Source organism: Pteronotus mesoamericanus, unplaced genomic scaffold, assembly GCF_021234165.1.
Source record: "Pteronotus mesoamericanus isolate MK-2021 breed Mesoamerican mustached bat unplaced genomic scaffold, CSHL_Meso_final scaffold_85, whole genome shotgun sequence".
NCBI classification, from domain to species: Eukaryota; Metazoa; Chordata; class Mammalia; order Chiroptera; family Mormoopidae; genus Pteronotus; species Pteronotus mesoamericanus.
This window is the reverse complement of record NW_026555329.1, coordinates 5,963,904-5,976,491: the sequence shown is the minus strand read 5'-3', so window position 1 is coordinate 5,976,491 and position 12,588 is coordinate 5,963,904.

Genomic DNA, 12,588 nt, shown 5'->3' with positions numbered 1-12,588 from the left:
ATGATACTAGAATAATAAAGAGTTCTTGGACTATGATCATTAAAGTAAAACATTCGATGAAGGATTTTGAAGATAAGGTCCGGGAAATATTCCTGGAAGCAAAAAGAAAACAGGTGGAAACTGCTAGAGAAAAGCTAAGAGACATATAGAATTAATACAGGAGTTCCAGTATTTGACCAAGGCGAGTTTCAGAATGACAGAGCAGAGAAAACAGTGCAAACTGGGGGGCAGAAGCGTGGAGGGAGAGAGGAAGAGAGGGGAAGAGAGGGGGAGGGGGGAGAGGGGGAGGGGGAGAGGGGGAGGGGGAGAGGGGGAGAGGGGGAGGGGGAGGGGGAAGAGGGGGAGGGGGGGGGAGAGGGGGGAGGGGGGGAGAGAGAGACAGAGATTGATTCAGAAATAAAGAGCATGATGTCCAGAGTGAAAGAGTCCATTGAGAAGCTACCATAACAAGTGATAATATAAGGGAACAGATTATTTGAAACCAACAAAAACACAAAGCTGTACTATAAAGAAAATGTAATTATGTTATATGTGATGGCTCTGCAATGTATGATATTTGCTGAATTATGACATAAATACTGATTATTTGACTAAATATAATAATAAAAGTATATTGAGAAGGTGGAAGAGCAGAAGTAAACGTAATGTAAAGAGTACATTTTTTGAATCCTCACTTGAGGATATGCTTAGTGACTTTTGGAGAGAGGGAAGGAAAGGGAGAAACATTGATGCGTGAGAGAAACATCGACTGGCTGCCTCCCTCGTGAGCCCCGGCTGGGAACCGAACCGCAGCCTGGGCATGTGCCCCAACCAGGGACCAACCCACAACCCTTTCGTACACAGGACGATGTTCCAGCCACCTAAGCCACCCAGCCAGGGCAAGAGAAATACATTTTTTTATCTGGTAAGAAATAAGCGAATAATATCTAAAATTGAGTAAATCAAGAAATAGCAATATACTATATTATTTAGGATATGAAAATTTCTAATAGAGTCACAGCAAAAAAATATGGATGACTCTGGGGATTGGGTAAAGGAAAAGTAGTAAAGGAACTTCTTGTTTATATTGCTTTTGGAAATATTACCAAGGGCATATCTAGGTTGCGTGGCACTTGAAGTTTATGTAATATCGGGAAGGTGTTCCTTTTGAGCAAAAGAATAAAGTTTATAAATAAAAAATAGTTATAAAAGTGAATATCTTTTTAGAAAGAAAAATACTGCAAAAAATGACATAAGAATGCAAATGCCACAGACATGATAAAGAAAAAAACAGTATTTTAAGTGTTTAAAGTAGCCCTATAATACAGTTCCTGATATTTTTTGAATATATACTTTTTGATTACTTCTTCATTTGTAATATGAAAATAATGTAATATTTCCCATAGAGGGACTGAGAAGATAATTCAGTCTTTAGCATATGTGATTGAAATTATTCTTTATTATTGACACTTTGGACAAGTTTCTTTAAGCTCCATGACTTGATATTGATAATGCCATTTTAAATTACTAGAATTTATGACAAATTTTGGGAAATATTTACCTCCTTTAATATGTCAGCAGTAACCTTTCCAGACATTTAGAATTTTAACAGGCCTATGAGGGCAAAGGTGCTACAGAGACATACATTAAAAACTGCAAGTCTCAAGAGTAATATGCTTTTTAAAAAGTAATGAAAATAAAACAAACTGACCCAACAAAAGTGGTATCCCTGTTTTAAACATCTTAAATTCCTAATAAGTAAACAAAGCCCTTCGCCTGGATAAAGGCACAGAGTTTGCCGGGTGGAAGTGGCCGATGTTAGACACTGTCACTTCCCAACTCTGGGGAGGAGCTGGGGGGCGGGGGTCATCACAGCTGAAGACAAACACGTTATCAGAGGGAACTGGCTCATGGTCCTGATTTTCTTCCTTCCAGTCTTAAAACAGAGACCTGCTTTTGTGGTTATTTTCTGTTTCCTCCTTTCGTGAAACAGCAGCTTGTATGGCTCCAGATAAGACAGGATTCCAGCAAATGCTAGCCTGCAGTGCTGGGCACTAGTCGTTATTTTCGATCCAGGGCAAGCACTTTTCAACCCCACTTAAAACAGGGAGAACCATGCAAGGCTCTGTCCTGGGCTAGGTTTGCAGCCTTGTCTCTGGAGGTGAAGTGTAGAATTCGTTTAGGCCCATTGCTCTTGCGGTATCACACTCACATTCTTTCAGATAAAAATCATGTACTATTTGAAAATCCTCCTCTATAATGAAGGCTTTCCTTTTCTGTGTATTACTCGGGGTCTTAAAACCAGTAAGCTCACTCATGTTTGGGATTCTGCATAATACATTTGTTTAAACTTTTACTTTCAAAATTATTACAGACTAAAAAGAAGTTGCAAAAATAGGAGGTGCACCTTATGTAACACCTTACATAACTATAGTTCAGTATCAAAAACAGGAAACTGCCACGGGCACACTTATTATTAAACATTTCCATTAAGAAGTTTACACGAACTTGGGATAACCATGTGATGCAACCACAGACAAGGTGAACTGGGGTAAGTAAAAGAGGATAAAGGGGCATATGTGTGTGTGTGTGTGTGTGTGTGCGTGTGCGTGAGAGAGAGAGAGAGAGAGAACATTTATTGTGTATTCTCCCACGAGTCACTATTTTCAGCTGACAATGTCATGTGTGTGTGTGTGTGTGTGTGTGTGTGTGTGTGTGTTTTCATTGGTGACACTAGCAAAAAAGCATAATTACCTTCTTGTCCCCTCTTTTTCTGTGACAGAGATAACAAGCAGGCGCATTCCCTAGGAGACACGGCTGGGCTTCCTGGTGGCACTGCCAAGCTTTCCTTGGATCCACGCTGCAGTCTAAGACGCTCCCCCCATACATCCTGGCTTCCTTCCTGCCATCCTGCACTTGGGGTAGGGTCTCCCAAACTCTCCTGACTCCCTCCCCGTGTTCTGTCACAGATGTTTCCCCTAATAAATTTCCTTAAAAAAAACTTTTTTTATTTATTGATTTGAGAGAGAGAGAGGAAGGAAGACAGACAAACAATGATTTTTTTTTGTTCCACTTATTTATGCATTTATTGGTTGCATGTGTGCCCTGACCGGGGATCAAACCTGTAACGTTTGCACACTAAGACAATGCTCCGACAAGCTGAGCTACCTGGCCAGGGCTTAAATTTCTTATATGTTTCATCATCTCTTGACATCTTCTTCTCAGGGGGCTCTGACTAATATTCATCTTGGTGGTATTATTCCCTGGTTTGTCTACTATGTATAAGCAAATTCAAACATTATGTTCATGTGCTATAACAGAAGAGATGGTACCAGGTCCATCCTCCTCCTAATTTTTGCAAACCTAGGCCTTACTTCCTCCTACTCTCCCGTATCTCACAAATTATGTCCTTATGGACCATCTTTGTTCAGCCATGTGCTGACTCGGATGTCAGCTTCTATGGAAACCTAATAACACTGAAAACTCATCACAAGCATGAGTTTTGGGGTCTCGGTGAATGTGGGTCACGGGGCATGAAGTCACATCACAGGAAGTGTGTCTTGGCCGTTTGAGTGGTCTCAAGCCCATGGCTCTTCCCTACCCAGGCCTTCTTAGCTCTTACAAGTGACCTCCAAGCATAGACTTCTGGGGAGTCTAGTCCAGCCCTGTCTTCCCTCTCTCACCCTGCCCCAGCCTGGAGGATACCAAAACCAAACATACGAATGAATCAGTAAGTGTATGTTGTACAGGAGTAGCCTGTCCAGAAAAGAAACCCAGAGGTAGGAATAACAGGAAGTCTGATTACGACACCACCGAGGGGGTCTCTCGACCAGCTACCTGCCCACCACCCTCCCCACATCAGCTCTCTTCTCTCATGTCACGGGAGGAAACTTCCAGCGCTTAGAGGCAGGAGACAAGAGCTGGCATTGCTAGATTCTTTCTATTTGCCACGATCGAGTTTTCATTGTTAAATGAGGGAACTGGGGCTTAGAGAGGGTAACCTGCCCAAGATTACACAGCTCATAACTGGTGACTAGATCCAGGTTTACTGGATTCCAAAGCCTTTATTCTTTGCCTTGTATCACCACAGTCCTCCCACAACCAACTGCTAATAGATTGTGGGAAGGGAGGTACCTAGAAATAGAAGGGTGAAGAAGAGGGTGCGGTGGCAGATACTGTCGGGGCCTGCCCGCTCAACCCCAAGCTCACGTCTGCGCACAGTCCCGCCGCCGGGCCCGCAGCTGCTTCTCTGCTCTCACTGGAGGGCATTTTCCCTCCAGCGGCAGCGCGGCTGGGCGGAGAGTGCCCCGGCGCTCACGTCCTGGGACCAGGCCTCGTTTCCTCCTAGGTGTATACCTCTTTCCCTTTCTTCCTCTTCCAGGGGGACAATCCCGAGTCATGGTCCCCCAAGGGTGCCCAGTGGGCCTGCGCCCGGGGGCCCATGGCAGTGACCTGCTCAGGAACACGCCTGTCACTGGCTTTCTTCCCTTCCCGGTCACTGCTTCGCTCCCCATTGTGCTTCCTGAGATCAAGTGCCATATCAGCCACTTGCGCTTGAGCCTCCCTCAAAGCTTTTTTAGGGGGCATCCAAACTAAAACGACCTCCAATTACAGCTAAGAACATCGTCTTCTAGGCAATGTTAGCTTAGTTCCCAGTCATTTAGTAGCTCGCCAATGCTAACTGGATAGCCTCCAAGTTCTTTAGTTTGGTAGTTGGGTCCCTCGATAATGTCACCCTGCCTCCCATCTCAGTATCTCTGCCCAGGCTCGTCCAGGGGACCTCTCCTACAGCCACGCCAGGTTACCCTCCCCCGCCCCCGTTATTTTGCTTAGGCGGTTCGATCCCCTAGCAGCTCCCGTTTCCTGTAGGTCTGAGCACTACTTGACATTCACGCCCCAGCTCTGCGCCAGTTTCTGTGCTCATTGTTTGGCGTGTTATATTGTTAGGGTATAACTCTCGAGCTTCTGTAACCTGTGAAGGCCAGCTCTCAGTGGCTTATAATAACGGAAGTTCATTTCTTTCTCACATGAAGTTTGATAAGTGTTTAGGAAAGATTTCTCTTGGAAACTTGGAATCTGCTGCTGGTTCTTCTCAGGGGGAAAAGCAGCCATAGAGAATGATTTGGGAGGTCTTTACGGGTCAGGATTAAAAACAGCACATATTAGGTTTTTTTCCAACACCATGGAGCAGAATCCAGTCATATGGCCTTAGAAGCTGCAAGGAATGCTGGGAAAGGGAGTCTAGCTTGGGTTCCCAGGGAAAGGAATGAATCCATTCTGGTGAGTTCATCATGTATTAATTATTTTCTGCAACACTGTAATAATTCATTTATTTCTCAAGACAACATTTTAGGGTAGGCGCTATTATTAAACCTTTTTCTAGATAGGTAAGCTGGGCACAGAACTCTTGCCCAATTTGCCCAGAATTATACGCTAAGTATGTGTCAGGGCAAGGATCTGAATGCAGATAATAAGACTCCATCTTTTAAAAAAAAAAATCCTCACCTAAGGATATGTTCTTTTATTGATTTTAGAGATAGAGTAATGGGGTGGAGGGGTGTGAAGAGACTGAGAGAGAGAGAGAGTGAGCAAAACATCGATGTGAGAGAGAAACATACAGGTTGCTTCCTATATGTGCCCCAACCAGGGATCAAACCCACAACCTATGTATCTGCTCAGACTGGGAATTGAACCCACACCTTTTAGTGTATAGGACAATGCTCCAACCAAGTGACCCACCCAGCCAGGGCCTGGCTTCATCTCTGACTACCTACACTAATGTTGCCTCTTTACACTCTTCCTCCTCCAGGAAGTGGCAGCCTAGGTGCATTAATAAACAGTCAACCACATTTTCCTCTCTCTTTTTCAGAATAGCTTTCTGAGCTTTCAAAATCACCTGGGGATCAGCTTCATTTGGAAAGACATCTTCAAAACTATCTGTCCTACCTGTCAATTCAGGAGTGAAGAAACTGAGGCCTAGGGAACTGGGTTGCCCAGCAGTACCAGGCCTGAGGGCACTTTCTCCTGATTTCTATTCTAGTGCTTTCCCCACCACATCATGTTTCCTCCCAAAGGCCTATTTGTACTGTCATCATTTTGTGGCACCAGAGGAGAAGGTCCTACTCAGTTAAGTACCAAGGCTGTGAGCTCTGCCCTTCTCTCTCTTGCTACCCTGCAGTGACTTTTCCTGTCACCTTCCAAGTCTCTTCTAAATGCCACATACTTTAGTGTCAACGGCTCACGTACCTGGTGGCCACAGATATTTCTTGTTTGTGGTGTGAAGGAAGCTCACAAAGAAAAGGAGGAATTTTATTCCAGCTTTAGGAGGGTTTGCACGTCGGAAAAGGGCTAGTTTTTTTTCTAACATAGGTAGCAGTTATTTTTATATTTTGATCCCACATTCTAATATGCGACTTCCTTGATCCCCTCGCTGAGCCAGCGGTCATTTGGTTCGTGAACGATTCTGAGCTCACTGTCCTGTGCGCAACCACCTAGCCTGGAAAATCCTCTAATTTCGTCAGTTTACCCACAAGAAAATAATGGCTTTCTTTTGTCAAGTCTGTACATAACAAAAGGCTGCCTGTAAGGGAAAACAATGAAAAATGCCATTGGGAACATTTTGTTTTCTTTCTTGACCTTGAGGCCTTGATCTTTCCCAAGATGGGCAATATTTAAGAGAGCCCGCAATCGGTCCCTGGGGTTCTCATTTTATTTGATACCATTTTTCCTAGTTACACTGTAGAGTCCACTTTAAACCTTTCCTCTTCCCATTGTTTGCTGTTTGAAAAATTAAATGGCAGCTTTTCACTTGCAAAAATACTTTGTATTTTCTTGCAAAAATGCTTTTGAGGTATATTTTCCTTTACTTTCTTAATATCCACATTTTAGCTCCCTAGTCATCGGGAGGTGAGCTAAGCCATTTCAGACAGTCACGTGCAGGACTGCCATTCTTTGATGCCTTGATAGACACAGTCCCCAACAGAACTGAATTTGCTGCTGCTCCCCCAGTTGGCAGGACCATCACTGACACAAGTCCCTCTTAGTGTGTGTTCCTTTGGACACAGGGACTTGAATGAGACGCCTTCAAGGGACTTTACCTAAGATAATTTTATTTAGTTTTTACTTTGTGGACAGGCCAGGAGCCTAAACCCCGAGTTCTAATCTTAGCTCTGCTGCAAACTACATGGGTGGGCTCTGGGCTTGTTCACCTGAAAAAAAAAAAAAAACGTAGCTGGACTTGAAGTACTTTAAAGCTCTTGGCACTGATGATTCCATGGGTTTCCAAAGGTTTTCTTTATTTTTCCTATTGGGAGTTTCCCTATCCTTCATGTCATATGGGACCATAAACAACCTGAATGTCCATCAACAGATGAATAGATAAATTATAGAATAGCCATGCAATGGAGCATTATTCAGCCATAAAAAAGGAATAAAGTGTTAACACATGCTACAACACAGGTGAACCTTGAAGCCAGGCACAAAAGGTCAATAGTGTATGATTCCACTTATTGGAAATATCCAGGGAAGGCCATCTATAGTAATAGAACTCAGACTGGCAGTTTCCAGGGCTAAAGAGAGGAGCCACTGCTTAATTGATACAAGGCATCCTTTTGGGGTGATGGAAATGTTTTGGAGCGAGAGGTGGGAGCTGCACAGCATCAAGAATGTACTAAATGCCACCGAATTGCTCATTTTAAAGTGGTCAATTTTATATAACATGAACTTCATTTCTTAATTAAAAACATTTAATAGTCTATAGAATGCTGCTGAACTCTTTTCAGGCTAGAGTTAAAGATCTTTATGATAAAAGTTAATGGAGAGTTATTGAAATGACACTTGTAATAACAGTTGCAATTAGTCAGACTCCCACTATGTGCCTGTGCTTTTTTGTTCATCGTCTTGAATGCTCACAGCAGCCCCTACCTGCTCCGCGCAGAGGAAGGCACAGGGCTCAGAAAGAGTAAGTCAAGCCCCCAAGGCCAGGCCGCCAGGAGCTGGAGGCCGTGTCCACCTGGATGTGTATTAGGATCATTGAATTAATCCCAACTGTATCAATATACATGAAATGTACATGAATTAAACACTCCAAGTAAAAGGCAGAAATTGTTAGACTGATAAAAAAGCAAAACTCCACTCTATGCTATTCACAAGACAAATACTGTACATACAGGGGAAAATGAAGTACGAAAGAATGGAAAACAATATACCACATAAACAAAAAGTATAAGGAACCCAGTGTGGCTACAGTAATATCAAAGTCAACTTCAGGATAAGGAGCATTGTCAAAGACGAAGAGGGTGAGTTCACAATAATTTCCTGGGCATTTGCGGCCAGAGACCGATAAAACTAGGTGCTTGGTATCACCATCAATTTATATCCATCGACCAAATGTGCTTGGCCGCTCTGCTAACATGCCCGTGGTCTGCTCCTTCTCCCACCCCCTCAGCAGTTGCTCCAGGCCTTCGCCAGCACCACTGCTGCTTTCCTTATGAAATGGCGTGCGGACTGCTTCACAGAGGAAACGGAAGCCATCTGACAGGAGATCTTACATAATTTCTTTCTTCTGGCCTCTGGATACCCCCTCCCCCTACTCTGCCTCCAAAACCACAACGCCACCGTCTCTGAGACCTTGATCTGTCCATCATCCCTTCCCTCCCTATTTCAAGCTCTACCTCAATTCTGGCATCTTCCTCATAGCTTACAAACACGTTTCTCTGATTATCTCAAAATAACCCACCCTCAGCTTTGTAGTCTCCCTTCTTCTTTCCTATGTTGTCAAGCTGCTTAAAGAACGGTGGAGATAAAACTATTAAACTCTTAGAAGACAATATAGGGGAAGCTTCATAACATTGGATACGACAAGGATTTCCTGGATATGACACCAAAAGCACAAGCAACAAATGTAAAAACAGACAAATTGGACTACATCAAAACTAAAAATTTTATGCATCAAAGGGCACCTTCAACACAGTGAAAAATGCAATCTATGGAATGAAAGAAAATAATTGTAAATCATATATAAATTTCAATATCCAGAATATATAAAGAATGTCTACAACTCAACAACAGCAAAATAACCTGATTTTAAAATGGATTTGACGAGACAGTTCTCCAAAGATGATCTATAAATGGCCAATGAACATATGAAAAGATGCTTAAAATCACTAAGCATTAGGAAAATATAAATCAAAACCACATGAGATATCACCGAAAATACATTAGGATGGCTACTATAAAAAAAGAAAATAAGTTTTGGCAAGGATGTGGGGAAATTAGAACCTTTGTGCACTGCTGGAGGGAATGTACAACGGTGCGGTCACCATCAAACTGAGTGTAGAGTAGCCTCAAACAATTAAAAAGAGAACTACCATGTGATCTAGTAATTCCATTTCTGGGTATAGACCCAAATTAATGGAAAGCAAAATCTCAAAGAGACATTTGCACACCCATGTTCATAGCAGCATTATTCGCAACAGCCAAAAAGTAGAAGCAACCCAAGTATGTGTCAAAGGGTGAAGGAATAAACAAAATGTGATATGCGCACACAATGGACTATCATTCAGCCTTCGCACATGCTGCAACACAGACGAACCTTGAGAGCGTGATGTTAAGTGAAATAAGCCAGTCACAAAAGGACAAATACTGTATGATTCTACTTATGTGAGATGCCTAGAGAGTCAAATTTATAGAAACAGAAAGCAAAACAATGATTGTGAGCATTGGGGATGGAGGGAAACAGAAATGTTATTGTTTAATGGACACAGAGGATCGAGGTGAAAGAGTTCTGGAGATTGTCTGCACAGCCATGTGGATAAGCTTAATACTGCTGAGCTGTACACTTAAAATTAATAAGATAGTACATTTTATAATTATTTATGATTTCTAGAGAGAAAAATATTGATGCGTTGTTCCACTTATTTATGGATTCATTAGTTGCTTCTTGAATGTACCCTGACTGGGGATTGAACTCCCAACCTTGGTGTATTGGGACGACGCTCTAACCAACTGAGCTACCTACTAGGGCCAAAAATTTTATTTTATGTATATGTTACCACAATTAAATTAAAACAAAACAAAAAATTCAAGATAAACCTAGCCCCTAATTCACAAGTTATTTGAGGTGCTTGCCTAAGAAATTTTAATTGAGTTTCTACTTTGTGCTTATAGAAGCACATGGATGGAGTGTGCCACACTTAAAAGAATATGCAGATGTCCCTGGCCAGGCAGCTCAGGTGATTGGAACATTGTCCCACACACCAAGAGGTTGCAGGTTGGGTCCCTGATCAGGGCATGTGCCAGAGGCAACCAATCCATGTTTCTCTCACATTGATGTTTCTCTTTCTCTCTCTCTTTTCCTTCCTCTCTCTCTAAAATCAATAAACATATCCTCAGGTAAGGATTAAAAAAAAAGAATATGTAGACAAATAGCCTATAACCAGAGCAAGCGTGATGAGGCACATATCGTGGCAGGGAGAACAATGGTGAGAACTAGAGATGTCTAGCCCAGAGAGAGGATTCGATTTGGAAGTTTCCTACTCCCTACCCACTCCCTCAAATATCCGAAGGGCTGCTTGTGAAGGAGGGATATTAGATCTGGCCCAGTGCCTCCCCAAATGGACTGCGAGCTGGGTGGGAGCTCCCGAGATACGGATTTCAACTCAAACTTTCTGTAGAAATGCTGTTTACATGTGGAATGGACCCTCTGAAGGGGGAGCTGCCCTTCAGAGCAGGTCTGCAAGAAGAGTCAGCAGAGCTGCTCATCTGGGTGCTATAAAAGGAATTCTTCAGAAAAGCACTTGCTTCTGGGTAAAAACCCTGACCCCCTTCCTTTTCTCTGAGATGTCCTCCATTACTGAAGGTTCTCGCTGGCGCTGTAAATAAACTCTTTAATTTTGGGTGCTTTTTGTCCTGCCCAGTTTTGGATCTGTGACTTGCCTAGGCCTGCACCTCCCGTTCAGATCCCCAGGAGCTCCACCTGAAAGTATTGCTTGAAGGGACACAATGATTTGATCTATGTATACGTTGTGCAATGATTAGCACAGTCAGGTTAATTAACACAGAGTTACCTTTTTATTAAGTTTGGTGAGGACACTTAAGTTTTCCTCTCTTAGTCAGTTTCAAGTACACAGTATAGTATTACTAACTCTAGTCACCAACAGGTACATTGGATCCCCAGAAATTCTTCCTCTTCAAAGTGAAAGTCTGTACCCTCTGAGCAACCTCTCCCTGTCTTGCCCACGCCCTGGCCCCCAGTAACCACTGCTCCACAATCTGCTCCTATGAGTCTGACTTTTGTAGATTTCACATGTCAGTGAGATCCTACAGTATTCTTGTCAATTACATCTTGAAAATGGTGGGGGGGGGGGGGAAATAAATGTCATAACATGATTCTGAGGCCTCCAAGGGTTTGCGAGGAAATCCCTCAGAAAGATGCATGATCTTCTTTGGAGGCAAACTTCATGTGAGGTTCCTTATCACTTTCCAACTATTTATGAGTTTAAGCTAAGGCAGGTTGTAGCTTTACACGGTGACCACAAATATTGAATTTTCCAAGGCTACAGTTCACATTAATAACAATGAGATTTCGGACTTCAGACTTAAATATGGAATAGCTAGGAAGTGTAATCTCTCAGCCTGTAAGCACGTCACCTGCCTTTCCTGCATTATTTAAGGAGACAGGACGGCCGCAGTAAAATGTGATTTAGCAGCCCAGGGACTGTGTTGGAAGCTTGGCCCCCACTCCCCGTTCACACGAACCTTACTGTTATTTAAGAGGCATGAAGAAGAATGTTGAATGTGGTAGGAGGCTCGTTACCACAGGCTCACATAAAACAGTTCAGGTAAGTTTCACTAAAATTTTATCTTGAGTTTCTCATGGAGTGTGAGGTGAAAGCCCTGCTTTGAAGAAGCCTGACTCGGAACTTCCGTTCGGCCAGGGGAGATGGTGTTATCGAACAGCCTGAACTAAAGCCCCATTTTAAGCATGTGGAGAGGCAGCAAATCTCTCTTGTTAAAAAAAAAAAAAAAGAAAAAAGAAAAAAAAAGAAAGAAAGTCCAGATTTTCAGAAGGGTATGATTCATCCACTTAACAATGAACTAGCAGTTTCTAGTATAAATAGCAATTCCATGTTTCTTGCAGCTTTTAGTATTCTAATAATAGACTGGATAAGACCAAGGACTATTAAGAAATTAAAAACTGCAATAAACTTTATTATAGGATCAACAGCAATGGATATGATTCCAATTGGTAATTTCTCTATAAGAAAGCTTATTGAATAAATGTGTGTAAACAATAAAAGAATATTGTTTGTACTATGGCACCCTTACACTGCCACCAATATCTGTATTCATTTTATCAATTTAAAAACTCAAAAATGTATTGTGCCACCCTGGCTGGTATGGCTCAGTGGATTGAGCGCCAGCCTGCAAACCAAGGGACACTGGTTTGATTGCCAGTCAGGGCACATGCCTGGGTTGGGGGCCAGGTCCCCGGTGGGGGCCAAGTGAGAGACAACCACTCTCTTCCCCTCTGTCTAAAAATAAATAAGTAAAATCTTAAAAAAAAGTATGGTGCCACCAATTAGTGCCACCGATGTCTGTATTCATATG